The following is a 25,800-nucleotide window of genomic DNA, read 5'->3' as shown; positions in this document are numbered from 1 at the left end:
AACAAATGACGGGAGCGGCGATGGAAGGAGAAGGAGTGTATGTATTTTCAGCACCAAATGAGACAGGTGCGATCATACCAGCACAAATGCACCGGATTCTATCAGAACTCCGCAAGTTAAGGGTGCTTGGGCGAGAGTAGTACTAGGATGGGCGACCTCCTGCGAAGTCCTTATATTTCATCCATTTTCTTGGTAAGTCCTCGTGTTGCACCCATTTTTTTGCAGATGATTCTTTCGACGTTACGCGCGACTTGAATTATGGTCTGCAGGTTTATTCGCAAATTGAGTCACGGCACCATGGCATTTTACTTGATATTTGAATGAGAACGGGAGGTGCAGTGCGCACGCACAAGGAAACAAATGACGGGAGGGGGAAGAAAGGAGAAGGAGTGTATGTATTTGCAGCGCAAAATTAAATACGTGTTATCATACCTGCACTAATGCACCGGATCCCATGAGAACTCCGCAATTAAGTGTGCTTGAGCGAGAGTAGTACTCGGATGGGTGACGTCCTGGGAAGTCCTCGTGCCGCACTAATTTTTTTTCAGACGGGTCGTTTGACGTTGCGCGCGACTGAAACTATGGTCCGCTGGTTTATATGCAAATATGAGTCAAGAAATAGGGGCATTTTAATCGATATTAGAACGAGAAGGAGAGGTGCCGTGTGAACGTATAAGGAAACAAATGATGGGAGGGAAGAGGGAAGGAGAAGGTGTGTATGTATTTGCTGCGCGAAATGAAACATGTGTGATCATACCAGCACTAATTCACCGGATCCTATCAGAACTCCGCAGTTAAATGTGCTTGGGCGAAAGTATTACTCGGATGGGTGACCTCCTGGGAAGTCCTCGTGTTACACCCATTTTTTTTTTGGATGGGTCGTTCGATATTATGCGCGAATGGAATTATAAACCACTGGTTCATTCGCAAAGGTGAGTCACGGTACCGTCCCATTTTTCTTGATATTAGAACGAGAATGAGAGATGCAGAGTGCACGCACAAGGAAACTAATGATGGGAAGGGGGAGGGAAGGAGTGTATGTATTTCCAGCACAAAATGAAACATGTGCGATCATACCAGTACAGATGCACCGGATCCCATAAGAACTCCGCAGTTAATTGTGCTTTGGGGAAAGTAGTTCAAGGATGGGTTACCTCCTGGGAAGTTCTCGTGTTGCACCCATTTTTTTTTCAGGTAGGCCGTTCGACGTTACGCGCGACTGGAACTATGGTCTGCTGGTTTATAAATAAATGTGAGTCAAGACGCAGGGACATTTTAATTGATATTAGAATAAGAAGGAGAGGTGAAGTTTGAACGCACCAGGAAACAAATGACGGGAGGGGGAAGAAAGGAGAATGAGTGTATGTATTTGCAGTGCAAAATGAAACAGGTGCGATCATACCAGCACTAATGCACCGGATCCCATCAGAACTCCGCAGTCAAGTGTGCTTGGGCGAGAGTTGTTCTTGGATGGATGACCTCCTGGGAAGTCCTCGTGTTGCACCCATTTTTTTTCGGATGGGTCATTCGACGTTACGCGCGAATGGAATTATGAACCGCTGGTTCATTCGCAAAGGTGAGTCACAGTGCCGGGACATTTTACTGGATATTAGAACGAAAAGGAGAGATGCAGAGTGCATGCACAAGGAAACAAATGACGGGAGGGGGGATGGAAGGAGAAAGAGTGTATGTATTTACAGCGCAGAATGAAACATGAGCGATCATACCAGCACTAATGCAACGGATTCTATTAGAACTCCGCAGTTAAGGATGCTTGGGCGAGAGTAGTACTAGGATGGGTGACCTCCTGCGAAGTCCTTATATTTCACCCATTTTCTTGGGAAGTCCTCGTGTTACACCCATTTTTTTGCAGATAATTCTTTCGACGTTACGCGCGACTTGAATTATGTTCCGCAGGTTTATTCGCCAATGTGAGTCACGGTGCCGTGGTATTTTACTTGATATTTGAACGAGAGTGGGAGGTGCAGTGCGTACGCACAAGGAAACAAATGCGGGGAGGGGAAGAAAGGAGGAGTGTATGTATTTGCAGCGCAAAATTAAACAGGTGCGATCATAGCAGCACTAATGCACCGGATCCCATCAGAACTATGCAGTTAAGTGTGCTTAGGCGAGAGTAGTACTCGGATGTGTGACCTCCTTGGAAGTTCTCGTGTCGCACCAATTTTTTTTTAGACAGGTCGTTCGACGTTACGCGCGACTGGAACTATGGTCTGCTGGTTTATAAATAAATGTGAGTCAAGACGCAGGGACATTTTAATTGATATTAGAATAAGAAGGAGAGGTAAAGTGTGAACGCACCAGGAAACAAATGACGGGAGGGGGCAGAAAGAAGAAGGAGTGTATGTATTTGCACCGCGAAATGAAACAGGTACGATCATACCAGCACTAATGCACCGTATCCCAACAGAGCTCCACAGTTAAGTGTGCTTGGCCGAGAGTAGTACTCAGATGGGTGACCTCCTGGGAAGTCCTCGTGTTGCACCCATTTATTTTCGGATGGGTCGTTCGATGTTACGCGTTAATGGAATTATGAACCGCTGGTTCATTCGCAAAGGTGAGTCTCGGTGCCGGGGCATTTTACTTGATATTATAATGAGAATGAGAGATGCAGAGTGCACGAACAAGGAAACAAATGACGGGAGGGGGGATAAAAGGAGAAAGAGTGTATGTATTCGCAGCGTAGAATGAAACATGAGAGATTATACCAGCACTAATGCAACGAATTCTATGAGAACTCCGCAGGTAAGCGTACTTGGGCGAGAGTAGTACTAGGATGGGTGACCTCCTGCGAAGTCCTTATATTTCACCCATTTTCTTGGGAAGTCCTAGTGTTGCACCCATTTTTTTGCAGATGATTCTTTCGACGTTACGCGTGACTTGAATTATGGTCCGCAGGTTTATTCGCAAATGTGAGTCAGGGCGCCGTGGCATTTTGCTTAATATTTGAACTAGAACGGGAGGTGTAGTGTGCATGCACAAGTAAACAAATGACAGGAGGGGGAAGAAAAGAGAAGTATTGTATGTATTTGCAGCGCGAAATTAAACAGGTGCGATCATACCAGCACTAATGCACCGGATCCCATCAGAACTATGCAGTTAATGGTTCTTAGGCAAGAGTAGTACTACGATGGGTGACCTCCTGCGAAGTCCTTATATTTCACCTATTTTCTTGGGATGTCCTCATGCACGACTTGAATTATGGTCCGCAGGTTTATTCGCAAATGTGAGTCACAGCGTTGTGACATTTTACTTGATATTAGAACGAGAACGGGAGGTGCAGTGCGCATGCACAAGGAAACAAATGATGGGTGGGGGAAGAAAGTAGTACTCAGATGGGTGACCTCCTGGGAAGTCCTCGTGTCGCACCAATTTTTTTCCAGACCGGTCGTTCGACGTTACGCGCGACTGGAGCTATGGTCCGCTGGTTTATACACAAATGTGAGTCAAGAAACAGGTGCATTTTAATTGATATTAGAACGAGACGGAGAGGTGCAGGGTGAATGCACAAGGAAACAAATGATGGGAGGGGTGAGGGAAGGAGAAAGAGTGTATGTATTTTCAGCACGAAATGAAACAGGTGCGATCATACCAGCACAAATGCACGGGATCCCATCAGTACTCCGCAGTTAATTGTGCTTTGGCGAAAGTAGTACAAGGATGGGTTACCTCCTGGGAAGCTCTCGAGTTGCACCCATTTTTTTTTTTCAGATGGGCCGTTCGACGTTACGCGCGACTGGAACTATGGTCCGCTTATTTATACGCATATGTGAGTCAAGACGCAGGGGCATTTTAATTGATATTAGAACGAGAAGGAGAGGTGAAGTGTGAACGCACCCGGAAACAAATGACGGGAGGGGGAAGAAAGTAGAAGGAGTGTATGTATTTGCAGCGCGAAATTAAACAGGTGCGATCATACCAGCACTAATGCACCGGATCCCATCAGAACTCCGCACTTAAGTGTGCTTGGGCAAGAGTAGAACTCGGATGGGTGACCTCTTGGGATGTCCTCGTGTTGCACCCATATTTTCTCAGAGGGGACGTTCGTCGTTACGCGCAAAAGGAATTATGAACCGTAGTTCATTCGCAAAGGTGAGAGACAGTGCCGGGGTATTTTACTTAATATTAGAACGAGAAGGAGAGATACATAGTGCAAGCACAAGGGAACAAATGACGGGAGGGGGGATTGAAGGAGAAAGAGTGTATGTGTTTAAAGCGCAGAATGAAACATGAGCGATCATACAAGCACAAATGCAACGGATTCTATCAGAACTCCGCAGTTAAGGGTGCTTGGGTGAGAGTAGTACTAGGATGGGTGGTTTCTTGCGAAGTCCTTATATTTCACCCATTTTCTTGGGAACTCCTCGTGTTGCACCCATTTTTTTACAGATGATTCTTTCGACGTTACGCGCGACTTAAATTATGGAACACAGGTTTATTCGCAAATGTGTGTCACGGCGCTAGGACATTTTACTTGATATTAGAACGAGAACAGGAGGTGCAGTGCGCACGCACAAGGAAACAAATGACGGGAGGGGGAAGAAAGGAGAAGGATTTTATGTATTTTCCGTGAGAAATTAAATAAGTGCGATCATACCAGCAGTAATGCACCGGATCCCATCAGAACTCCGTAGTTAAGTGCGATTGGGCGAGAGTAGTACTCAGATGGGTGACCTTCTGGGAAGTCCTCGCGTCGCATTAATTTTTTTTTCAAACGGGTCGTTCAACGTTACGTGCGACTCGTACTAGGGTCCGCTGGTTTATACGCAAATGTGAGTTAAGAAGCTGGGGCATTTTAATCGATATTAGAACGAGAATGAGAAGTGCAGTGTGAACGTACAAGGAAACAAATGATGGGAGGGGGAGGGAAGGAGAAGGAGTGTATGTATTTTAGGCACGAAATAAAACAGGTGCGATCATACCAGTACTAATGCAACGGATTCTATCAGAACTCCACAGGTAAGGGTGCTTGGGCGAGAGTAGTACTAGGATGGGTTACCTCCTGCGAAGTCCTTATATTTCACCCATTTTCTTAGGAAGTCCTCGTGTTGCACCCATTTTTTTGCAGATAATTATTTCGATGTTACGCGCGACTTGAATTATGGTCCGTAGGTTTATTCACAAATGTGAGTCACGGCGCTGTGGAATTTTACTTGATATATTAATGAGAACGGGAGGTGCAGTGCGCACACACAAGGAAACAAATGACGGGAGGGGGAAGAAAGGAGAAGGAGTGTATGTATTTGTAGCGCGAAATTAAACAGGTGTGAACATACAAGCACTAATGCGCCGGATCCCATCAGAACTCCGCAGTTAAGTGTGCTTGGTCGAGTGTAGTACTCGGATGGTTGACCTCATGGGAAGTCCTCGTGTCGCACTAATTTTTTTTCAGACGGGTGGTTCGATGTTACGCGTGATTGTAACTATTGTCCACTGGTTTCTACTCAAATGTGAGTCAAGAGGCAGGGGCATTTTAATCGATATTAGAACGAGAAGGAGAGATGTAGTGTGAACGCACAAGAAAACAAATGATGGGAGGGGGGAGGGAAGGAGAAGGAGTGTATGTATTTTCAGCACGAAATGAAATAGGTGCGATCATACCAGCACAAATGCACCGGATCCCATCAGAACTCCGCAGTTAAGTGTGCTTTGGCGAAAGTAGTACAAGGATGGGTTACATCCTGAGAAGATCTCGTGTTGCACCCATTTTTTTTTTCAGATGGGTCGTTCGACGTTATGCGCAACTGGAACTACGGTCAGGTTATCTATATGGAAATGTGAGTCAAGACGCAGGAGCATTTTAATTGATATTCGAACGAGATGGAGAAGTGAAGTGTGAACGCACCAGGAAACAAATGACAGGAGGGGGAAGAAAGGAGAAGGAATGTATGTATTTGCAGCGCGAAGTGAAAAAGGTGCGATCATACCAGCACTAATGCACCGGATCCCATCAGAACTCTACAGTTAAATGCGCTTTGGCGAAGTAGTACAAAGATGGGTTACATCCTGAAAAGTTCTCGTGTTGCACCTATTTTTTTTTCAGATGGGTCATTCGACGTTACTCGCGACTGGAACTATGGTCCGCTGGTTTATATGCAAATGTTAGTCAAGACGCAGGGGCATTTTAATTGATATTAGAACGAGAAGGAGAGGTGAAGTGTGAACGCACCAGGAAACAAATGACGGGGGAGGAAGAAAGGAGAAGGAGTGTACATATTTGCAGCGCATAGTGAATTTGGTGCGATCATACCAGCACTAATGCACCGATTCCCATGAAAACTCCGCAGTTAAGTGTGCTTGGGCGAGAGTAGTACTCGGATGGGTGACCTCCTGGGAAGTCCTCGTGTTGCACCCATTTTTTTTTGGATGGGTCATTCGACGTTACGGACGAATGGAATTATGAACCGCTGGTTCATTCGCAAAGGTGAGTCACGGTGCTGGGGCATTTTACTTGATATTAGAACAAGAAGAAGAGATGTAGAGTGCACGCACAAGGAAACAAATGACGGGAGGGGGGATGGAATGAGAAAGAGTGTATCTATTTACAGCGCAGAATGAAACATGCGCGATCATACCAGCACTAATGCAACGGATTCTATCAGAACTCCGCAAGTTAAGGGTGCTTGGGCTAGGGTAGTACTAGGATGGGTGACCTCTTGCGAAGTCCTTATATTTCACCAATTTTCTTACGAAGTCCTCGTGTTGCACCAATTTTTTTGCAGATGATTCTTTCGACGTTACACGCGACTTAAATTATGGTCCGCAGGTTTATTCGCAAATGTGAGTCACGGTGCCGTGGCATTTTACTGGGCATTTGAACGAGAACGGGAGGTGCAGTGCGCACGCACAAGCAAACAAATGACGGGAGGGGGAAGAAAGGAGAAGGAGTGTATGTATTTGCACTGCAAAATTAAGCAGTTGCGATCATGCCAGCACTAATGCACCCGATCGCATCAAAACTCCGCAGTTAAGTGTGCTTGGGCGAGAGTAGCACTCGGATGGGTAATGTCCTGGGAATTCTTCGTGTCGCACCAATTTTTTTTCAGATGGGTCGTTCGACGTTACACGCGACTAGAACTATGGTCCGGTGGTTTATACACAAATGTGAGTCAAGAAGTAGGGGCATTTTAATCGATATTAGAACGAGAAGGAGAGGTGCAGTGTGAACGCACAAGGAAACAAATGATGGGATGGGGGAGGGAAGGAGAAGGAGTGTATGTATTTTAAGCACGAAATGAAACAGGTGCGATCATACCAGCACAAATGCACTGGAACCCATCGAAACTCCGCAGTTAAGTGTGCTTTGGCGAAAGTAGTACAAGGATGGGTTACCTCTTGGAAAGTTCTCGTGTTGCACCAATTTTATTTTCAGATGGCTCGTTCGACGTTACACTCGACTGGAACTACGGTCCGCTAGTTAATACGCAAATGTGAGTCAAGAAGCAGGGGCATTTTAATTGATATTATAACGAGAAGGAGAGGTGAAGTGTGAACGCACCAGGAAACAAATGACGGGAGGGGAAAGAAAGGAGGAGTATATATATTTGCAGCGCGAAAAGAAACTGGTGCGATCATACCAGCACTAATGCATCAGATCATATTAGAACTCCGCAGTTAAGTATGCTTGGGCAAGAGTTGTACTCGGATGGGTTACCTCCTGGGAAGTCCTCGTGTTGCACCCATTTTTTTTCGGATGGGTCGTTCGACGTTACGCGCTAATGGAATTATGATCCGCTGGTTCATTCGAAAAGGTGAGTCACGATGCTAGAGCAATTTACTTGATATTAGAACGAGAATGAGAGATGTCCGCAAAAGGAAACAAATGACGGGAGGGGCGATGGAAGGAGAAAGAGTGTATGTATTTGCAGCGCAGAATGAAACATGAGCGATCATAACAGAACTAATGCAACGGATTCTATCAGAACTCCGCAAGTTAAGGGTGCTTGGGCGAGAGTAGAACTAGGATGGGTGACCTCCTGCGAAGTCATTATATTTCACCCATTTTCTTGGGAAGTTCTCGTGTTGCACCTGTTTTTTTGCAGATGATGTTTTCGACGTTACGCGCGACTTAAATTATGGTCTGCAGGTTTATTCGCAAAGGTGAGTCACGGCGCCGTTGCATTTTACTTAATATTTGAACGAGAACAGGAGGTGCAGTGCGCATGCACAAGGAAACAAATGACGGGAGGGGGAAGAAAGGAGAAGGAGTATATGTATTCGCAGCGCGAAATTAAACAGGTGCGATCATACCAGCACTAATTCACCGGATCCCATCTGATGTCCGCACAAGGAAACAAATGATGGGAGGGGGGAGGGAAGGAGAAGGAGTGCATGTATTTTCAGCACCAAATGAAACAGGTGCGATCATACCAGCACAAATGCACCAGATCTCATCAGAACTCCGCAGTTAAGTGTGCTTTGGCGAAAGTAGTCTAAGGATGGGTTACCTCCTGGGAAGTTCTCGTGTTGCACTCATTTTTTTTTTCGGATGGGTCGTTCGACGTTACCCGCGACTGGAACTATGGTCCGTTGGTTTATACACAAATTTGAGTCAAGACGCAGGGGCATTTTAAATGATATTAAAACGAGAAGGAGAGGTGAAGTGTGAACGCACCAGGAAACATATGACAGGAGGGGGAAGAAAGGAGGAGTGTATGTATTTGCAGCGAAAAAATGAAAGAGGTACGATCATACCAGCACTAATGCACCGTATCCCATCAGAACTCCGCAGTTAAGTGTGCTTGGGCGAGAGTAGTACTCAGATGGGCGACCTCCTGGAAAGTCCTCGTGTTGCACCCATATTTTTTTGGATGGGTCGTTCGACATTATGCGCGAATGGAATTATGATCCGCTGGTTCATTAGCAAACGTGAGTCACGGTGCCGGGGTATTTTACTTGATATTAGAACGAGAAGGAGAGATGCAGAGTGCACGCACAAGGAAACAAATGACGGGAGGGGGGATGGGAGGAGAAAGAGTGTATGTATTTGTAGCGCAGAATGAAACATGAGCGATCAGATCAGAACTAATGCAACGGATTCTATTATAACTCCGCAAGTTAAGGGTGGGTTACCTCCTGGGAAGTTCTCGTGTTGCACCCATTTTTTTTTTCAGATGGGTCGTTCGATGTTACGCGCGAATGGAATTATGAACTGCTGGTTCATTCGGAAAGGTGAGTCTCGGTGCTGGGGTATTTTACTTGATATTAGAACGAGAAGGAGAGATGCAGAGTGCACGCATAAGGAAACAAATGAGAGGAGGGGGGATGGAAGGAGAAAGAATGTATGTATTTGCAGCGTAGAATGAAACATGAGCGATCATACCATCACTAATGCAACGGATTCTATCAGAACTCCGCGGTTAAGGGTGCTTGGGCGAGAGTAGTACTAGGATGGGTGACCTCCTGCGAAGTCCTTATATTTCACCCATTTTCTTGGGAAGTCCTTGTGTTGCACCCATTTTTTTACAGATGATTCTTTCGACGTTACGCGTGACTTGAATTATGGTCCGCAGGTTTATTCGCAAATGTGTGTCACTGCACCGTGGCCTTTTACTTGATATTAGAACAAGAACGGGAGGTGCAGTGCGCACGCACAAGAAAACAAATGACGGGAGGAGAAAAAAAGGAGAAGGAGTGTATGTATTTGCAGCGCGAAATTAAACTAGTGCGATCATACCAGCACTAATGCACTTGATGCCATCAGAACTCTGCAGTTAAGTCTGCTTGGGCGAGAGTAGTACTTTGATGGGTGACCTCTTGGGAATTCCTCGTGTCGCACCAATTTATTTTCATACGGGTCGTTCGACGTTACGCGCCACTAGAACTATGGTCCACTGGTTTATACGCAAATGTAAGTCAAGAAGCAGGGGCATTTTAATCGATATTAGAACGAGAAGGAGAGGTGCAGTGGTAACGCACAAGGAAACAAATGATGGGAGGGGGGAGGGAAGGAGAAGGAGTGTATGTATTTTCAGCAAGAAATGAAGCAGGTGCGATCATACCAGAACAAATGCACCGGATCCCAACAGAACTCCGCAGTTAAGTGTGCTTTGGCAAAAGTAGTACAAGGATGGGTTACCTCCTGGGAAGTTCTCGTGTTGCATCCATTATTTTTTTCAGATTGGTCGTTCGACGTTACGCACGACTGGAACTATGGTCTACTAGTTTATACGCAAATATGAGTCAAGACGCAGGGGCATTTTAATTGATATTAGAACGAGATGGAGATGTGAAGTGTGAATGCACCAGGAAACAAATGACGGGAGGGGGAAAAAAGAAGAATGAGTGTATATATTTGCAGCGCGAAATTAAACAGGTGCGATCATACCAGCACTAATGCACCGGATCTGAACTCCCCAGTTAAGTGTGCTTGGGCGAGAGTAGTTCTCAGATGGATGACCTCCTGGGAAGTCCTCGTGTTGCACTCATTTTTTTTTGGATGGGTCGTTCGACGTTACGCGCGAATGGAATTATGAACCGCTGGTTCATTCGCAAAGGTTAGTAACGGTGCCGAGGCATTTTACTGGATATTAGAACGAGAAGGAGAGATGCAGAGTGCACGCACAAGGAAACAAATCACGGGAGGGGGGATGGAAGGAGAAAGAGTGTATGTATTTGCAGCGCAGAATCAAACATGAGCGATCATACAAGCACTAATGCAACAGATTCTATGAGAACTCCGCAAGTTAAGGGTGCTTGGGCGAGAGTAGTACTAGGATGGGTGACCTCCTGCGAAGTCCTTATATTTCACCCATTTTCTTGGGAAGTCCTCGTGTTGCACCCATTTTTTTGCAGATAATTCTTTCGATATTACACGCGACTTGAATTATGATCCCCAGGTTTATTCGCAAATGTGAGTCACGGCGCCGTGACATTTTACTTGATATTAGAACGAGAATGGGAGGTGCAGTGCGCACGCACAAGAAAACAAATGAGGGAAGGGGGAAGAATGGAGAAGGAGTGTATGTATTTGCAGCGCGAAATGAAACAGGTGCGTTCATACCATCACTAATGCGCCGGATCCCATCAGAACTCCGCAGTTAAGTGTGCTTGGGCGAGAGTAGTACTCGGATGAGTGACCTCTTGGGAAGTCCTCGTGTCGCATAAATTTTTTTTTAGACAGGTCGTCCGACGTTACCCGCGATTGGAACTATAGTCCGCTGGTTTATACGCAAATTTGAATCAAGAAGCAGGACATTTTAATTGATATTAGAACAAGAAGGAGAGGTGTAGTGTGAACGCACAAGGAAAAAAATAATGGGAAGGTGGAGGGAAGGAGAAGGAGTGTATGTATTTGCAGCGCGGAATGAAACAGGTTCGATCATACCAGCACAAATGCATCGGATCCCATCAGAACTCCGCAGTTAAGTGTGCTTTGGCGAATGTAGTACAATGATGGGTTAACTCCTGAGAAGATCTCGTGTTGCACCCATTTTTTTTTAGATGGGTCGTTCATAGTTATGCGCGACTAGAACAACGGTCAGGTTGTCTATACGCAAATATGAGTCAAGACGCAGGGGCATTTTAATTGATATTAGAATGAGAAAGAGAGGTGAAGTGAGAACGCACCAGGAAACAAATGAAGGGAGGGTGAAGAACTAAGAAGGAGTGTATGTATTTACAGCGCGAAATGAAACAGTTGCGATCATAGCAGCACTAATGCACCGGATCCCATCAGAACTCAGTAGCTAAGTGTGCTTGGGCGAGAGTAGTACTCGGATGGGTGACCTCTTGGGAAGTCCTCGTGTTGCACCCATTCTTTTTCGAATGGGTTGTTCGACGTTACGCGCGAATGGAATTATGAACCGCTAGTTCATTCGCAAAGGTGAGCCACGGTGCCGGGACATTTTACTTAATATTAGAACAAAAAGGAGAGATGCAGAGTGCACGCACAAGGAAACAAGTGACGGGAGGGGGAATGGAAGGAGAAAGAGTGTATGTATTTGCAGCGCAGGATTAAATAGGAGCGATCATACCAGCATTAATGTAACGGATTTTAACAGAACTCCGCAAGTTAAGGGGTCTTTGGCGAGAGTAGTACTAGGATGGGTGACCTCCTGCGAAGTCCTTATATTTCACCCATTTTCTTGGGAAGTCCTCGTGTTGCACCCATTTTTTTGCAATTGATTCTTTCGACGTTACGCGCGACTTGATATATGGTCCGCAGGTTTATTCACAAATGTGGGTGACGGCACCGTGGCATTTTACTTGATATGAGAACGAGAACGGGAGGTGCAGTACGCACGCACAAGGAAACATATGACGGGAGGGGGAAGAAAGGAGAATGAGTGTATGTATTTGCAGCGTGAAATTAAACTGGTGCGATCATACCAGCACTAATGCACCGGATCCCATCAGAACTCTGAAGTTAAGTGTGCTTTGGCGAAAGTAGTACAAGGATGGGTTACCTCCAGGGAAGTTCTCGTGTTGCATCCATTTTTTTTGTCAGATGGGTCGTTCGATGTTACGCGCCACTAGAACTATGGTTTACTGGTTATACGCAAATGTGAGTCAAGATGCAGGGGCATTTTAATTAATATTAGAACGAGAAGGAGAGGTGAAGTGTGAACGCACCAGGAAACAAATGACGGGAGGGGGAATGGAAGGAGAAAGAGTGTATGTATTTGCAGCGTAGAATGAAACATGAGTGATCATACCAGCACTAATGCAACGGATTCTATTAGAACTCTGCAAGTTAAGGGTGCTTGGGCGAGAGTAGTACTACGATGGGTGACCTCCTGCGAAGTCCTTATATTTCACCCATTTTCTTGGGAAGAAAGGAGAAGGAGTGTATGTATTTGCAGCGCAAAATTAAACAGGTGCGATCATACCAGCACTAATGCACCAGATCCCATCAGAACTACGCATTTAAGTGTGCTTCGGCGAGAGTAGTACTCGGATGGGTGACTTTCTGGGAAGTCCTCGTGTTGCACCCATTTTTTTTCGGATGGGTCGTTCGACGTTACACGCGAATGGAATTATGAACCGCTGGTTCATTCGGAAACGTGAGTCACGGTGCCGGGGCATGTTATTTGATATTAGAACTTGAAGGAGAGATGCAGAGTAGATGCACAAGGAAACAAATGATGGGAGGGGGGATAGAAGGAGAAAGAGTGTATGTATTTGCAGCGCATAATGAAACATGAGCTATCATACCAGCACTATTGCAACGTATTCTATCTGAACTCCTCAATTAAGGGTGCTTGGGCGAGAGTAGTACTAGGATGGGTGACCTCCTGCGAAGTCCTTATATTTCACCCATTTTCTTGGGAAGTCCTCGTGTTACACCAATTTTTTTGGAGATGATTCTTTCAACGTTACGCGCGACTTGAATTATGGTCCGCAGGTTTATTCGCAAATGTGAGTCATGACGCCGTGGCATTTTACTTGATATTTGAACGAGAATGGGAGGTGCAGTGCGCACGCACAAGGCAAAAAATGACTGGGGTGGGGGGGTAAGAAAGGAGAAGGAGTGTATATATTTGCAGCGCGAAATTGAATTGATGCGATTATACCAGCACTAAAGCACCGGATCCCATCAGAACTCCGCAGTTAAGTGTGCTTGGACGAGAGTAGTACTCGGATGGGTGACCTCTTGGGAGGTCCTCGTGTCGCACCAATTATTTTTCAGACGGGTCGTTCGACGTTACCCGCGACTGGAGCTATGGTTCGCTGGTTTATACGCAAATGTGAGTCAAGACGCAGGGGCATTTTAATTGATATTAGAACGAGAAGGAGAGGTGAAGTGTGAACGCACCAGGAAACAAATGACGGGAGTGGGAAGAAAGAAGGAGTGTATGTATTTGCAGGGTGAAATTAAACAGGTGCGATCATACCAGCACTAATGAACCGGATCTGAACTCAGCAGTTAAGTGTGCTTGGGCGAGAGTGGTACTCGGATGGGTGACCTCCTGCGAAGTCCTTATATTTCACCCATTTTCTTATGAAGTCCTCGTGTTGCACCAATTTTTTTGCAGATGATTCTTTCAACGTTAAGCGCGGCTTGAATTATCGTCCGCAGGTTTATACCCAAATGTGAGTCACGGTGCCGTGGCATTTAACTTGATATTTGAACGAGACGGGAGGTGCAGTGCGCACACACAAGCAAACAAATGATGGGAGGGGGAAGAAAGGAGAAAGAGTGTATGTATTTGCAGTGCGAAATTAAACAGGTGCGATCATACCAGCACTAATGCACTGGATCCCATCAGAACTCCACAGTTAAGTGTGCTTGGGCGAGAGTAGTACTCGGATGGGTGACCTCCTGGAAAGTCATCGTGTGGAACCAATTTTTTTCAGACGGGTCATTCGACGTTACGCGCGACTGGAGCAATGGTCTGCTGGTTTATACGCAAATGTGAGACAAGAAGTAGGGGCATTTTAATCGATATTAGAACAAGAAGGAGAGGCGCAGTGTGAATGCACAAGGAAATAAAAGATGGGAGTGGGGAGGGATAGAGAAGGAGTGTATGTATTTTCAGCACCAAATGAAACAGGCACGATCATACCAGCACAAATGCACCGGATCCTATCAGAACTCTTTAGTTAAGTGTGCTTTTGCGAAAGTCGTACAAGGATGGGTTACCTCTTGGGAAGTTCTCGTGTTGCACCCATTTTTTTTTTCAGATGGATCGTTCGACGTTAGGCGCGACTGGAACTATGGTCCGCTGGTTTATACGCAAATGTGAGTCAGGTCGCAGTGGCATTTTAATTGATATTAGAACGAGAAGGAGAGGTGAAGTGTGAACCCACCAGGAAACAAATGACGGGTGGGGGAAAAAAGGAGAAGGAGTGTATGTATTTGCAGCGCGAAATTAAACAGGTGCGATCATACCAGCACTAATACACCGGATCTGAACTCCGCAGTTAAGTGTGCTTGGGCGAGAGTGGTTCTCGGATAGGTGACCTCCTGGGAAGTTCTCGTGTTGCACCCATTTTTTTTCGGATGGGTCGTTCGACGTTACGCGCGAATGGAATTATGATCCGCTGGTTCATTCGCAAACGTGAGTCACGGTGCCGGGGCATTTTACTTGATATTAGAACGAGAAGAAGAGATGCAGAGTGCACGCACAAGGAAACAAATGACGGTAGGGGGGGTGGAACGAGAAAGAGTGTATGTATCTACAGCGCAGAATGAAACATGAGCGATCATACCAGCACTAATGCAACGGATTCTATCAGAACTCCGCAAGTTAAGGGTGCTTGGGCTAGAGTAGTACTAGTATGGGTGACCTCTTGTGAAGTCCTTATATTTCACCCATTTTCTTGGGAAGTCCTCGTGTTGAACCCATTTTTTTACAGATGATTCTTTCGACGTTACACGCGACTTGAATTATGATCTGCAGGTTTATTCGCAAATGTGAGTCACGGCACCATGGCATTTTACTCGACATTTGAAGGAGAACAGGAGGTGCAGTGCTCACGCACAAGCAAACAAATGACGGGAGGGGGAAGAAAGGAGGAGTGTATGTATTTTCACCGAGAAATTAAGTAGTTGTGATCATGCCAGCACTAATGCACCGGATCGCATCAAACTCCGTAGTTAAGTGTGCTTGGGCGAGAGTATCACTCGGATGGGTGACCTCCTGGAAATTCTTAGTGTCGCACTAATTTTTTTTCAGACGGGTCGCTCGACATTACACGCGACTGGAACTATGGTCCGGTGGTTTATACGCAAATGTGAGTCAAGAAGCAGGGGCATTTTAATCGATATTAGAACGAGAAGGAGAGGTGCAGTGTGAACGCATAATGAAACAAATGATGGGAGGGGGGAGGGAAGGAGAAGGAGTGTATGTATTTTCAACACGAAATAAAACAGGTGCGATCATACCAGCACAAATGCACCGGATCCCATCAGAACTCTGCAGTTAAGTGTGCTTTGGCGAAAGTAGTACAAGGATGGGTTACCTCCTGGGAAGTTCTCATGTTGCACCCATTTTCTTTTTAAGATGGGTCGTTCGACATTATGCGCGACTGGACCTATGGTCCGCTGGTTTATACGCAAATGTGAGTCAAGACGCAATGGCATTTTAATTGATTCGCAAATGGAGTTATGAACCGCTGGTTCATTCGCAAAAGTGAGTCACGGCGCCGGAGCATTTTACTTGATATTAGAACGAGAATGAGAGATGCAGAGTGCACGCACAAGGAAACAAATAATGGGGGGGGATGAAAGGAGAAAGAGTGTATGTATTTAGAGCGCAAAATGAAACATAAGCGATCATACCAGTACTAATGCAACGGATTCTATCAGAACTCTGCAAGTTAAGGGTGCTTGGGCGAGAGTAGTACTAGGATGGGTGACCTCCTGCGAAGTCCTTATATTTAACTTATTTTCTTGGGAAGTCCTCGTGTTGCACCCATTTTTTTACAGATGATTCTTTCGACGTTACGCGCGACTTGAATTATGGTCCGCAAGTTTATTCGCAAATGTAACTCACGTCGCCGTCGCATTATACTTGATATTTGAACAAGAATGGGAGGTGCAGTGCGCACGCAAAAGGAAATAAATGACGGGAAAGGGAAGAAAAGAGAAGGAGTGTATGTATTTACAGTGCAAAATTTAACAGGTGCGATCATACCAGCACTAATGCACCGGATCCCATCAAAACTCCGCAGTTAAGTGTGCTTGGGCGAGAGTAGTACTCGGATAGGTGACCTCTTGGGAAATCCTCGTGTCGCACTAATTTTTTTTCAGATGGGTCGTTCGACGTTACACGCGACTGTAACTATGGTCCGCTGGTTTATACGCAAATGTGAGTCAAGAAGCAGGGGCATTTTAATCAATATTAGAACGAGAATGAGAGGTGCAATGTGAACGCACGAGGAAACAAATGATGGGAGGGGGGAGGAAAGGAGAAGGAGTGTATGTATTTTCAGCACGAAATGAAACAGGCACGATCATACCTGCACAAATGTATCGGATCCCATTAGAACTCCACAGTTAAGTGTGCTTTTGCGAAAGTAGTACTAGGATGGGTTACCCCTGGGAAGTTCTCGTGTTGCACCCATTTTTTTTTTCAGATGGTTCGTTCGACATTACACGCGACTGGAACTATGTTCCGCTGGTTTATATGCAAATGTTAGTCAAGACGCAGGGGCATTTTAATTGATATTAGAACGAGAAAGAGATGTGAAGTGTGAACGCACCAGGAAACAAATGACAGGAGGGAGAAGTAAGGATATGGAGTGTATGTATTTGCAGAGCAAAATGAAACAGGTGCGATCATACCAGCACTAATGCACCGGATACCATCAGAACTCCGCATTAAGTGTGCTTGGGCGAGAGTAGTACTCGGATGGGTGACCTCCTTGGAAGTCCTCGTGTTGCACCCATTTTTTTTCAGATGGGTCGTTCGACGTTACGCGCGAATGGAATTATGATCCGTTGGTTCATTCATGAAGGTGAGTCACGATGCCGGGGCAATTTACTTGATATTAGAACGAGAAGGAGAGATGTCCGCAAAAGGAAACAAATGACGGGAGGGGGGATGGAAGGAGAAAGAGCGAATGTATTTGCAGCGCAGAATGAAACATGAGCGATCATACCAGCACTAATGCAACAGATTCTATCAAAACTCCACAAGTTAAGGGTGCTTGGGCAAGAGTAGTACTAGGATGGGTGACCTTCTGCGAAGTCCTTATATTTCACCCATTTTCTTGGGAAGTTCTCGTGTTGCTCTCATTTTTTTGAGGATGATTCTTTTGACGTTGCACGTGACTTGAATTATGGTCCGCAGGTTTATTCGCAAATGTGAGTCACCGCGCCGTGGCATTTTACTTGATATTTGAACGAGAACGGGAGGTGCAGTGTGCACGCACAAGGAAACAAATGACGGGAGGGGGAAGAAAGGAGAAGGAGGGTATGTATTTGCAGTGCAAAATTAAACAGGTGCGATCATACCAGCACTAAAGCACCGGATCCCATCAGAACTCTGCAGTTAAGTGTGTTTGGGCGAGAGTAGTACTCGGATGGGTGACCTCCTGGAAAGTTCTCGTGTTGCACCAATTTTTTTTTCGGATGGGTTATTCGACGTTGCGCGCGAAATGGAATTATGAACCGCTGGTTCATTCGCAAAGGTGAGTCACGGTGCCGGGGAATTTTACTTGATATTAGAACGAGAAGGAGAGATGCAGAGTGCACGTATAAGGAAACAAAATACGGGAGGGGGGATGGAAGGAGAAAGAGTGTATGTATTTGCAGCGCAGAATGAAACATGAGCGATCATACCAGCCCTAATGCAACGGATTCTATCAGAACTTCGCAAGTTAAGGGTGCATGGGCGAGAGTAGTACTAGGATGGGTGAACTCCTGCGAAGTCCTTATATTTCACCCATTTTCTTGGGAAATCCTCGTGTTGCACCCTTTTTTTTGCAGATGATTCTTTTAACATTACGCTCGACTTGAATTATGGTCCGCAGGTTTATTTGCAAATGTGAGTCACGGCGCCGTGGCATTTTACTTGATATTTGAACGAGAACGGGAGGTGCAGTGTGCACGCACAAGGAAACAAATGACGGGAGGGGAAAGAAAGGAGAAGGAGTGAATGTATTTGCAGCGCGAAATTAATCAGGTGCGATCATACCAGCACTAATGCACCGGATCCCATCAGAACTTTTGCAGTTATGTGACCATGGGAGAGAGTAGTACTCGGATGCGTGACCTCCTGGGAAGTCCTCGTGTTGCACGTATTTTTTTTTGGATGGGTCGTTCGACGTTACGCGCGAATGGAATTATGCACCGCTGGTTCATTAGCAAAGATTAGTCACGGTGCCGGGGCATTTTACTTGATATTAGAACGAGAAGGAGTGATGCAGAGTGCACGCACAAGGAATCAAATGACGGGAAGGGGGATGGAAGGAGAAAGAGTGTATGTATTTGCAGCGCAGAATGAAACATGAGCGATCATATCAGCACTTATGCAACAAATTCTATCAAAACTCCGCAAGTTAAGGGTGCTTTGGCAAGAGTAGTACTAGGATGGGTGACCTCCTGCGAAGTCCTTATATTTCACCCATTTTCTTGGGAAGTCCTCGTGTTGCACCCATTTTTTTGCAGATGATTCTTTCGACATTACAAGCGACTTGAATTATGGTCCACAGGTTTATTCGCAAATGTGAGTCACGGCGCAGTGGCATTTTACTTGATATTTGAACGATAAAGGGAGGTGCAGTGTGCACGCACAAGGAAACAAATGACGGGAGGGGGAAGAAATGAGAAGGATTCTATGTATTTGTAGCACGAAATTAAACAGGTGCGATCACACTAGCACTAATGCACCGGATCCCATCAGAACTCCGCAGTTAAGTGTGCATGAGCGAGCGTAGTACTCGGATGGGTGACCTCCTATTAAGTCCTCGTGTCACACCAATTTTTTTTTAGATGGGTCGTTCGACGTTACGCACGACTAGAACTATGGTTGACTTGTTTATATGCAAATGTGAGTCAAGAGGCAGGGGCATTTTAATCGATATTTGAACGAGAAGGAGATGTGCAGTGTGAATGCACAAGGAAACATATGACAAGAGGGGGGAGGGAAGGAAAAGGAGTGTATGTATTTTCAGCACGAAATGAAACAGGTGCGATCATACCAGCACAAATGCACCGGATCCCATCATAACTCCGCAGGTAAGTGTGCTTTTGCAAAAGTAGTACAAGGATGGGTTACCTCCTGGGAAGTTCTCGTGTTGCACCCATTTTTTTTGGATGGGTCGTTCGACGTTATGCACGAATGGAATTATGAACCGCTGGTTCATTCGCAAAGGTGAGTCACGGTGCTGGGACATTTTATTTGATATTAGAACGAGAAGGAGAGATACAGAGTGCAAGCACAAGGAAACAAATGACGGGAGGGGCGATGGAAGGAGAAAGAGTGTATGTATTTTCAGCACCAAATGAAACAGGTGCGATCATACCAGCACAAATGCACCGGATTCTATCAGAACTCCGCAAGTTAAGGGTGTTTGGGCGAGAGTAGTACTAGGATGGGCGACCTCCTGCGAAGTCCTTATATTTCATCCATTTTCTTGGGAAGACCTCGTGTTGCACCCATTTTTTTTGCAGATGATTCTTTCGACGTTATCCGCGACTTGAATTATGGTCCGCAGGTTTATTCACAAATTGAGTCACGGCACCGAGGCATTTTACTTGATATTTGAACAAGAACGGGAGGTGCAGTGCGCACGAACAAGGAAACAAATGACGGGAGAGGGAAGAAAGGAGAAGGAGTGTATGTATTTGCAGCGCGAAATGAAACAGGTGCGATCATACCAGCACTAAAGCACCGGATCCCATCAGAACTCTGCAGTTAAGTGTGCTTAAGTGAGAGTAGTACTCGGATGGGTGACCTCCTATTAAGTCCTCGTGTCACACCAATTTTTTTTCAGATTGGTCGTTCGACGTTACGCGCGACTGGAACTATGGTCGGCTGGTTTATAGGCAAATGTGAGTCAAGAGGCAGGGGCATTTTAATCGATATTAGAACGAGAAGGAGAGGTGCAGTGTGAACGCACAAGGAAACAGATGACAAGAGGGGGGAGGGAAGGAGAAGGAGTGTTTGTATTTTCAGCACGAAATGAAACAGGTGCGATCATACCAGCACAAATGCACCGGATCCCATCATAACTCCACAAGTAAGTGTCCTTTGGCAAAAGTAGTACAAGGATGGGTTACCTCCTGGGAAGTTCTCGTGTTGCACCCATTTTTTTTCGGATGGGTCGTTCGACGTTACGCGCGAATAGAATTATGAACCGCTGGTTCATTCGCAATGTTAATTCACGGTGCCAGGGTATTTTACTTGATATTAGAACGAGAAGGAGAGATGCAGAGTGCACGCACAAGGAAACAAATGAAGGGAGGGGGGATGGAAGGAGAAAGAGTGTATGTATTTGCAGCGCAGAATGAAACATGAGCGATCATACCAGCACTAATGCAGCGGATTCTATCAGAACTCCGCAAGTTAAGGTTGCTTGGGCGAGAGTAGTACTAGGATGGGTGACCTCTTGCGAAGTCCTTATATTTCCCCAATTTTCTTGGGAAGTCCTCGTGTTGCACTCATTTTTTTTACAGATGATTCTATTGACGTTACACACGACTTGAATTATGGTCTGCAGGTTTATTCGCAAATGTGAGTCACGGTGCCGTGGCAATTTACTTGATATTAGAACGAGAACGGGAGGTGCAGTGGGCACGCACAAGGAAACAAATAATGTGACGGGGAAGAAAGGAGAAGGAGCGTATGTATTTGCAGCGCGAAATTAAACATGTGCGATTATACCAGCACTAAAGCACCGGATTCCATCACAACTCCGCAGTTAAGTGTGCTTGGGCGAGAGTTGTACTTGAATGGGTGACCTCCTGGGAAGTCCTTGTGTCGCACAAATTTTTTTTCAGATGGGTCGTTCGAGGTTACGCGTGACTGGAACTATGATCCGCTGGGTTTTACGCAAATGTGAGTCCAGAAGCAGGGGCATTTTAATCGATATTAGAACAAGAAGGAGAGGTGCAGTGTGAACGCACAAGGAAACAAATGATGCGATGGGGGAGGGAAGGAGAAGGAGTGTATGTATTTTCAGCACGAAATGAAACAGGTTCATTCATACCAGCACAAATGCAGCTGATCCCATCAAAACTCCGCATTTAAGTGTGCTTTGGCGAAAGTAGCACAAGGATGGGTTACCTCTTGGGAAGTTCTCATGTTGCACACATTTTTTTTCGGATGGGTCGTTCGACGTTATGCACGAATGGAATTATGAACTGCTGGTTCATTCGCAAAGGTGAGTCACGGTGCCGAGGCATTTTACTTGATATTAGAACAAGAAGGAGAGATACAAAGTGCACGCACAAGGAAATAAATGACGGGAGGGGCGATGGAAAGAGAAAGAGTGTATGTATTTTCAGCACCAAATGAAACAGGTGCGATCATACCAGCACAAATGCACCGGATTCTGTCAGAACTCCGCAAGTTAAGGGTGCTTGGGCGAGAGTAGTACTAGGATGGGCGACCTCCTGCGAAGTCCTTATATTTCATCCATTTTCTTGGGAAGACCTCGTGTTGCACCCATTTTTTTTGCAGATGATTCTTTCGACGTTACGCGCGACTTGAATTATGGTCCGCAGGTTTATTCGCAAATTGAGTCACGGCTCCGAGGCATTTTAATTGATATTTGAACAAGAACGGGAGGTGTAGTGCGCACGAACAAGGAAACAAATGATGGGAGGGGGAAGAAAGGAGAAGGAGTGTATGTATTTGCAGCGCAAAATTAAACAGGTGCGGTCATACCAGCACTAATGCACCGGATCCCATCAGAACTCCGCAGTTAAGTGTGCTTGGGCGAGAGTAGTACTCGGATGGGTGATCTCTTGGGAAGTCCTCGTGTCGCACCAATTTTTTTTCAGACGGGTCGTTCGACGTTACGCGCGACTGGAACTATGGTCCGCTGGTTTATACGTAAATGTGAGTCAAGAAACAGGGGCATTTTAATCGATATTAGAACGAGAAGGAGAGGTGCAGTGTGAACGCACAAGAAAACAAATGATGGGAGAAAGGAGGGAAGGAGAAGGTGTGCATGTATTTGCAGCGCGAAATGAAACATGTGCGATCATACCAGCACTAATTCACCGGATCCTATCAGAACTCCGCAGTATTACTCGGATGGGTGACCACCTGGGAAGTCCTCGTGTTGCACCCATTTTTTTTCGGATGGGTCGTTCGACGTTACGCGTGAATAGAATTATGAACCGTTGGTTCATTCGCAAAGGTGAGTCACGGTGCCGTCGTATTTTTCTTGATGTTAGAACGAGAAGGAGAGATGTAGAGTGCACGCACAAGGAAACTAATGACGGGAGGGGAGATGGAAGGAGAAAGAGTGTATGTATTTGCATCGCAGAATGAAACTTGTGCGATCATACCAGCACTAATGCAACGAATTTATCAGAACTCTGCAAGTTAAGGGTGCTTGGGCGAGAGTAGTACTTGGATGGGTGAGCTCCTACGAAGTCCTTATATTTCACCCATTTTCTTGGAAAGTCCTCGTGTTGCACCCATTTTTTTGCAGATGATTTTTTCGACGTTACGAACAACTTGAATTATGGTTCGCACGATTATTCCCAAATGTGAGTCACGGCGCCGTGACATTTTACTTTATATTTGAGCGAGAACGAGAGGTGCAGTGCGCATGCACAAGGAAACCAATGACGGGAGGGGGAAGATAGGAGAAGGAGTGTATATATTTGCAGCGCAAAATTAAACAGGTGCGATCATACTAGCACTAATGCACCGGATCCTATCAGAACTTCGCATTTAAGTGTGCTTGGGCAAGAGTAGTACTCGGATGGGTGACCTCCTGGGAAGTCCTCGTTTTGCACATATTTTTTTTCAAACGGGTCATTCGACGTTACTCGCGACTGGAACTATGGTCCGCTGGTTAATACGCAAATATAAGTTAAGGAGCAGAACATTTTAATCGATATTAGAACAAGAAGGAGAGGTGCAGTGTGAACGCACAAGGAAACAAATAATGGGAGGGGAGAAGGAAGGAGAATAAATGTATGTATTTTCAGCACAAAATGAAACAGGTGCGATCATACCAGCACAAATGCACCGGATCCAATCAGAACTCCGCAGTTATGTGTGCTTTGGTGAAAGTAGTACAAAGATGGGTTACCTCCTAGGAAGTTCTCGTGTTGCACCCATTTTTTTTTTCAGATGGGTCGTTCAACATTACGCGTGACTGGAACTATGGTCCGCTGGTTTATACACAAATGTGAGTCAAGACAAAGGGGCATTTTAATTGATATTAGAACGAGAAGAAGAGGTGAAGTGTGAACGCACCAGGAAACAAATGACGGGAGGAGGAAGAAAGGAGAAGGAGTGAATGTATTTGCAGCGCGAAATTAATCAGGTGCGATCATACCAACACTAATGCCCCGGATCCCTTCAGAACTCCGCAGTTAAGTGTGCTTGGGCGAGAGTAGTACTCGGATGGGTGACCTCTTGGGAAGTTCTCGTGTTGCACCTATTTTTTTTGGATGGGTCGTTCGACGTTACGCGCGAATGGAATTATGAACCACTGGTTCATTCGCAAAGGTTAGTCACGGTGCCGGGGCATTTTACTTGATATTAGAACAAAGAGAGATGCAGAGTGCACGCATAAGGAAACAAATGACGGGATGGGGGATGGAAGGAGAAAAAGTGTATGTATTTGTAGCGCATAATGAAACATGAGCGATAATACCAGCACTAATGTAGTAGATTCAATCAGAACTGCGAAAGTTAAGGGTGCTTGGGCGAGAGTAGTACTAGGATGGGTGACCTCCTACGAAGTCCTTATATTTCCCCCATTTTCTTGGGAAGTTCTCATGTTGCACCCATTTTTTTACAGATGATTCTATCGACGTTACGCACGACTTGAATTATGGTCTGCAGGTTTATTCGCAAATGTGAGTCACAGTGCCGTGGCAATTTACTTGATATTAGATCGAGCAAGGAAACAAATAACGGGATGGGGAAGAAATGAGAAGGAGTGTATGTATTTGCAGCGCGAAATTAAACAGGTGCGATCATACCAGCACTAATGCACCGGATCCCATCAGAACTCCACAGTTAAGTCTGCTTGGGCAAGAGTAGTACTTGGATGGGTGATCTCCTTGGAAGTCCTCGTGTTGCACCTATTTTTTTTGGATGGGTTGCTCGACGTTACGCACGAATGGAATTATGAACCGCTGGTTCATTCGCAAAGGTGAGCCACGGTGCCGGGGCATTTTACTTGATATTAGAACGAGAAGGAGAGATGCAGAGTGCACGCACAAGGAAACAAATGACGGGAGGGGGGATGGAAGGAGAAAGAGTGTATGTATTTGCATCACAAAGCAAAACATGAGCGATAATACCAGAACTAATGCAACAGATTCTATCAGAACTCCGCAGTTAAGGGTGCTTGGACGAGAGTTGTACTAGGATGGGTGACCTCCTGCGAAGTCCTTATATTTCACCTATTTTTTTGGGAAGTCCTCGTGTTGCACCCTTTTTTTTTAGATGATTCTTTCGACGCTACGCTCGACTTGAATTATGGTCCACAGGTTTATTCGCAAATGTGAGTCACATCGTCGTGGCATTTTACTTGATATTAGAACGAGAACAGGAGGTGCAGTGCGCACGTACAAGGAAACAAATGACGGGAGGGGGAAGAAAAGAGAAGGAGTGTATGTATTTGCAGCACGAAATTAAACAGGTGCGATCATACCAGCACTAATGCACCGGATCCCATCTGAACTCCGCAGTTAAGTGTGCTTGGGCGAGAGTAGTGCTCAGATGGGCGACCTCCTGGGAAGTCCTCATGTCGCACCAATTTTTTTTCAGACAGGTCGTTCGCCGTTACACGCGACTGGAACTATGATCCGCTGGTTTATACGCAAATGTGAGTCATGAAGCAGAGGTATTTTAATCGATATTAGAACGAGAAGGAGAGGTGTAGTGTGAACGCACCAGGAAACAAATGATGGGAGGGGGAAGAAAGGAGAAGTAGTGTATGTATTTGCAGCGCGAAATGAAACAGGTGTGATCATACCAGCACTAATGCACCCGATCTGAACTCCGCAGTTAAGTGTGTTTGGGCGATAGTAGTACTTGGATGGGTGACCTCCTGGGAAGTCCTCATCTTGCTCCCTTTTTTTTTCGGATGGGTCGTTCGACATTACGCACGAATGGAATTATGAACCGCTGGTTCATTCGCAAAGGTGAGTCACGGTGCCGGGGCATTTTACTTGATAGTAGAACGAGAATG

At 45.7% G+C, this 25,800-nt stretch overlaps 3 non-coding genes and 40 pseudogenes across 3 annotated transcripts; all 43 read left to right on the top strand.

Moving 5' to 3' along the window:
• The first annotated feature begins 64 nt into the window (after positions 1 to 64).
• On the top strand, positions 65 to 184 carry LOC148252187 (5S ribosomal RNA; annotated as a pseudogene).
• A 559-nt stretch (positions 185 to 743) lies between these two features.
• Positions 744 to 862, top strand: LOC148252186 (5S ribosomal RNA; annotated as a pseudogene).
• A 201-nt stretch (positions 863 to 1,063) lies between these two features.
• LOC148252185 (5S ribosomal RNA) lies at positions 1,064 to 1,182 on the top strand (annotated as a pseudogene).
• A 206-nt stretch (positions 1,183 to 1,388) lies between these two features.
• On the top strand, positions 1,389 to 1,507 carry LOC148252184 (5S ribosomal RNA; annotated as a pseudogene).
• Positions 1,508 to 2,063: 556 nt separating this feature from the next.
• On the top strand, positions 2,064 to 2,182 carry LOC148252183 (5S ribosomal RNA; annotated as a pseudogene).
• Positions 2,183 to 2,387: 205 nt separating this feature from the next.
• LOC148252182 (5S ribosomal RNA) lies at positions 2,388 to 2,506 on the top strand (annotated as a pseudogene).
• Positions 2,507 to 3,066: 560 nt separating this feature from the next.
• Positions 3,067 to 3,185, top strand: LOC148252181 (5S ribosomal RNA; annotated as a pseudogene).
• Positions 3,186 to 3,596: 411 nt separating this feature from the next.
• LOC148252180 (5S ribosomal RNA) lies at positions 3,597 to 3,715 on the top strand (annotated as a pseudogene).
• Positions 3,716 to 3,923: 208 nt separating this feature from the next.
• Positions 3,924 to 4,042, top strand: LOC148252179 (5S ribosomal RNA; annotated as a pseudogene).
• A 559-nt stretch (positions 4,043 to 4,601) lies between these two features.
• LOC148252178 (5S ribosomal RNA) lies at positions 4,602 to 4,720 on the top strand (annotated as a pseudogene).
• Positions 4,721 to 5,280: 560 nt separating this feature from the next.
• LOC148252177 (5S ribosomal RNA) lies at positions 5,281 to 5,399 on the top strand (annotated as a pseudogene).
• Positions 5,400 to 5,605: 206 nt separating this feature from the next.
• LOC148252176 (5S ribosomal RNA) lies at positions 5,606 to 5,724 on the top strand (annotated as a pseudogene).
• A 530-nt stretch (positions 5,725 to 6,254) lies between these two features.
• Positions 6,255 to 6,373, top strand: LOC148252175 (5S ribosomal RNA; annotated as a pseudogene).
• Positions 6,374 to 7,259: 886 nt separating this feature from the next.
• On the top strand, positions 7,260 to 7,378 carry LOC148252174 (5S ribosomal RNA; annotated as a pseudogene).
• A 203-nt stretch (positions 7,379 to 7,581) lies between these two features.
• On the top strand, positions 7,582 to 7,700 carry LOC148252173 (5S ribosomal RNA; annotated as a pseudogene).
• Positions 7,701 to 8,374: 674 nt separating this feature from the next.
• Positions 8,375 to 8,493, top strand: LOC148252172 (5S ribosomal RNA; annotated as a pseudogene).
• Positions 8,494 to 8,698: 205 nt separating this feature from the next.
• LOC148252171 (5S ribosomal RNA) lies at positions 8,699 to 8,817 on the top strand (annotated as a pseudogene).
• An 863-nt stretch (positions 8,818 to 9,680) lies between these two features.
• Positions 9,681 to 9,799, top strand: LOC148252170 (5S ribosomal RNA; annotated as a pseudogene).
• Positions 9,800 to 10,005: 206 nt separating this feature from the next.
• LOC148252169 (5S ribosomal RNA) lies at positions 10,006 to 10,124 on the top strand (annotated as a pseudogene).
• Positions 10,125 to 10,331: 207 nt separating this feature from the next.
• On the top strand, positions 10,332 to 10,445 carry LOC148252168 (5S ribosomal RNA; annotated as a pseudogene).
• A 561-nt stretch (positions 10,446 to 11,006) lies between these two features.
• On the top strand, positions 11,007 to 11,125 carry LOC148252167 (5S ribosomal RNA; annotated as a pseudogene).
• Positions 11,126 to 11,330: 205 nt separating this feature from the next.
• Positions 11,331 to 11,449, top strand: LOC148252166 (5S ribosomal RNA; annotated as a pseudogene).
• A 205-nt stretch (positions 11,450 to 11,654) lies between these two features.
• Positions 11,655 to 11,773, top strand: LOC148252165 (5S ribosomal RNA; annotated as a pseudogene).
• A 561-nt stretch (positions 11,774 to 12,334) lies between these two features.
• LOC148252164 (5S ribosomal RNA) lies at positions 12,335 to 12,453 on the top strand (annotated as a pseudogene).
• A 381-nt stretch (positions 12,454 to 12,834) lies between these two features.
• Positions 12,835 to 12,953, top strand: LOC148252163 (5S ribosomal RNA; annotated as a pseudogene).
• A 565-nt stretch (positions 12,954 to 13,518) lies between these two features.
• LOC148252162 (5S ribosomal RNA) lies at positions 13,519 to 13,637 on the top strand. Its single transcript, XR_015814612.1, has one exon. It is a non-coding gene; the product is annotated as a 5S ribosomal RNA (ribosomal RNA).
• A 550-nt stretch (positions 13,638 to 14,187) lies between these two features.
• On the top strand, positions 14,188 to 14,306 carry LOC148252161 (5S ribosomal RNA; annotated as a pseudogene).
• Positions 14,307 to 14,837: 531 nt separating this feature from the next.
• Positions 14,838 to 14,951, top strand: LOC148252160 (5S ribosomal RNA; annotated as a pseudogene).
• An 882-nt stretch (positions 14,952 to 15,833) lies between these two features.
• On the top strand, positions 15,834 to 15,952 carry LOC148252159 (5S ribosomal RNA; annotated as a pseudogene).
• Positions 15,953 to 16,584: 632 nt separating this feature from the next.
• On the top strand, positions 16,585 to 16,703 carry LOC148252158 (5S ribosomal RNA; annotated as a pseudogene).
• Positions 16,704 to 17,234: 531 nt separating this feature from the next.
• Positions 17,235 to 17,352, top strand: LOC148252157 (5S ribosomal RNA; annotated as a pseudogene).
• A 554-nt stretch (positions 17,353 to 17,906) lies between these two features.
• Positions 17,907 to 18,025, top strand: LOC148252156 (5S ribosomal RNA; annotated as a pseudogene).
• Positions 18,026 to 19,269: 1,244 nt separating this feature from the next.
• Positions 19,270 to 19,388, top strand: LOC148252155 (5S ribosomal RNA; annotated as a pseudogene).
• A 206-nt stretch (positions 19,389 to 19,594) lies between these two features.
• LOC148252154 (5S ribosomal RNA) lies at positions 19,595 to 19,713 on the top strand (annotated as a pseudogene).
• Positions 19,714 to 20,273: 560 nt separating this feature from the next.
• Positions 20,274 to 20,392, top strand: LOC148252153 (5S ribosomal RNA; annotated as a pseudogene).
• Positions 20,393 to 21,279: 887 nt separating this feature from the next.
• On the top strand, positions 21,280 to 21,398 carry LOC148252152 (5S ribosomal RNA; annotated as a pseudogene).
• Positions 21,399 to 21,929: 531 nt separating this feature from the next.
• LOC148252151 (5S ribosomal RNA) lies at positions 21,930 to 22,049 on the top strand (annotated as a pseudogene).
• Positions 22,050 to 22,284: 235 nt separating this feature from the next.
• Positions 22,285 to 22,403, top strand: LOC148252150 (5S ribosomal RNA). Its single transcript, XR_015814760.1, has one exon. It is a non-coding gene; the product is annotated as a 5S ribosomal RNA (ribosomal RNA).
• An 864-nt stretch (positions 22,404 to 23,267) lies between these two features.
• Positions 23,268 to 23,386, top strand: LOC148252149 (5S ribosomal RNA; annotated as a pseudogene).
• A 205-nt stretch (positions 23,387 to 23,591) lies between these two features.
• Positions 23,592 to 23,710, top strand: LOC148252148 (5S ribosomal RNA; annotated as a pseudogene).
• A 207-nt stretch (positions 23,711 to 23,917) lies between these two features.
• On the top strand, positions 23,918 to 24,036 carry LOC148252147 (5S ribosomal RNA). Its single transcript, XR_015815368.1, has one exon. It is a non-coding gene; the product is annotated as a 5S ribosomal RNA (ribosomal RNA).
• A 533-nt stretch (positions 24,037 to 24,569) lies between these two features.
• Positions 24,570 to 24,688, top strand: LOC148252146 (5S ribosomal RNA; annotated as a pseudogene).
• Positions 24,689 to 25,246: 558 nt separating this feature from the next.
• Positions 25,247 to 25,365, top strand: LOC148252145 (5S ribosomal RNA; annotated as a pseudogene).
• Positions 25,366 to 25,800: the final 435 nt, after the last annotated feature.

This window comes from Carica papaya, chromosome 8 (genome assembly GCF_054855325.1).
Source record: "Carica papaya isolate Zhongbai chromosome 8, ASM5485532v1, whole genome shotgun sequence".
In the NCBI taxonomy this organism is placed as follows: domain Eukaryota; kingdom Viridiplantae; phylum Streptophyta; class Magnoliopsida; order Brassicales; family Caricaceae; genus Carica; species Carica papaya.
Note: the sequence above shows the minus strand (reverse complement) of the source record. Positions and strands in the feature narration are given on the sequence as shown.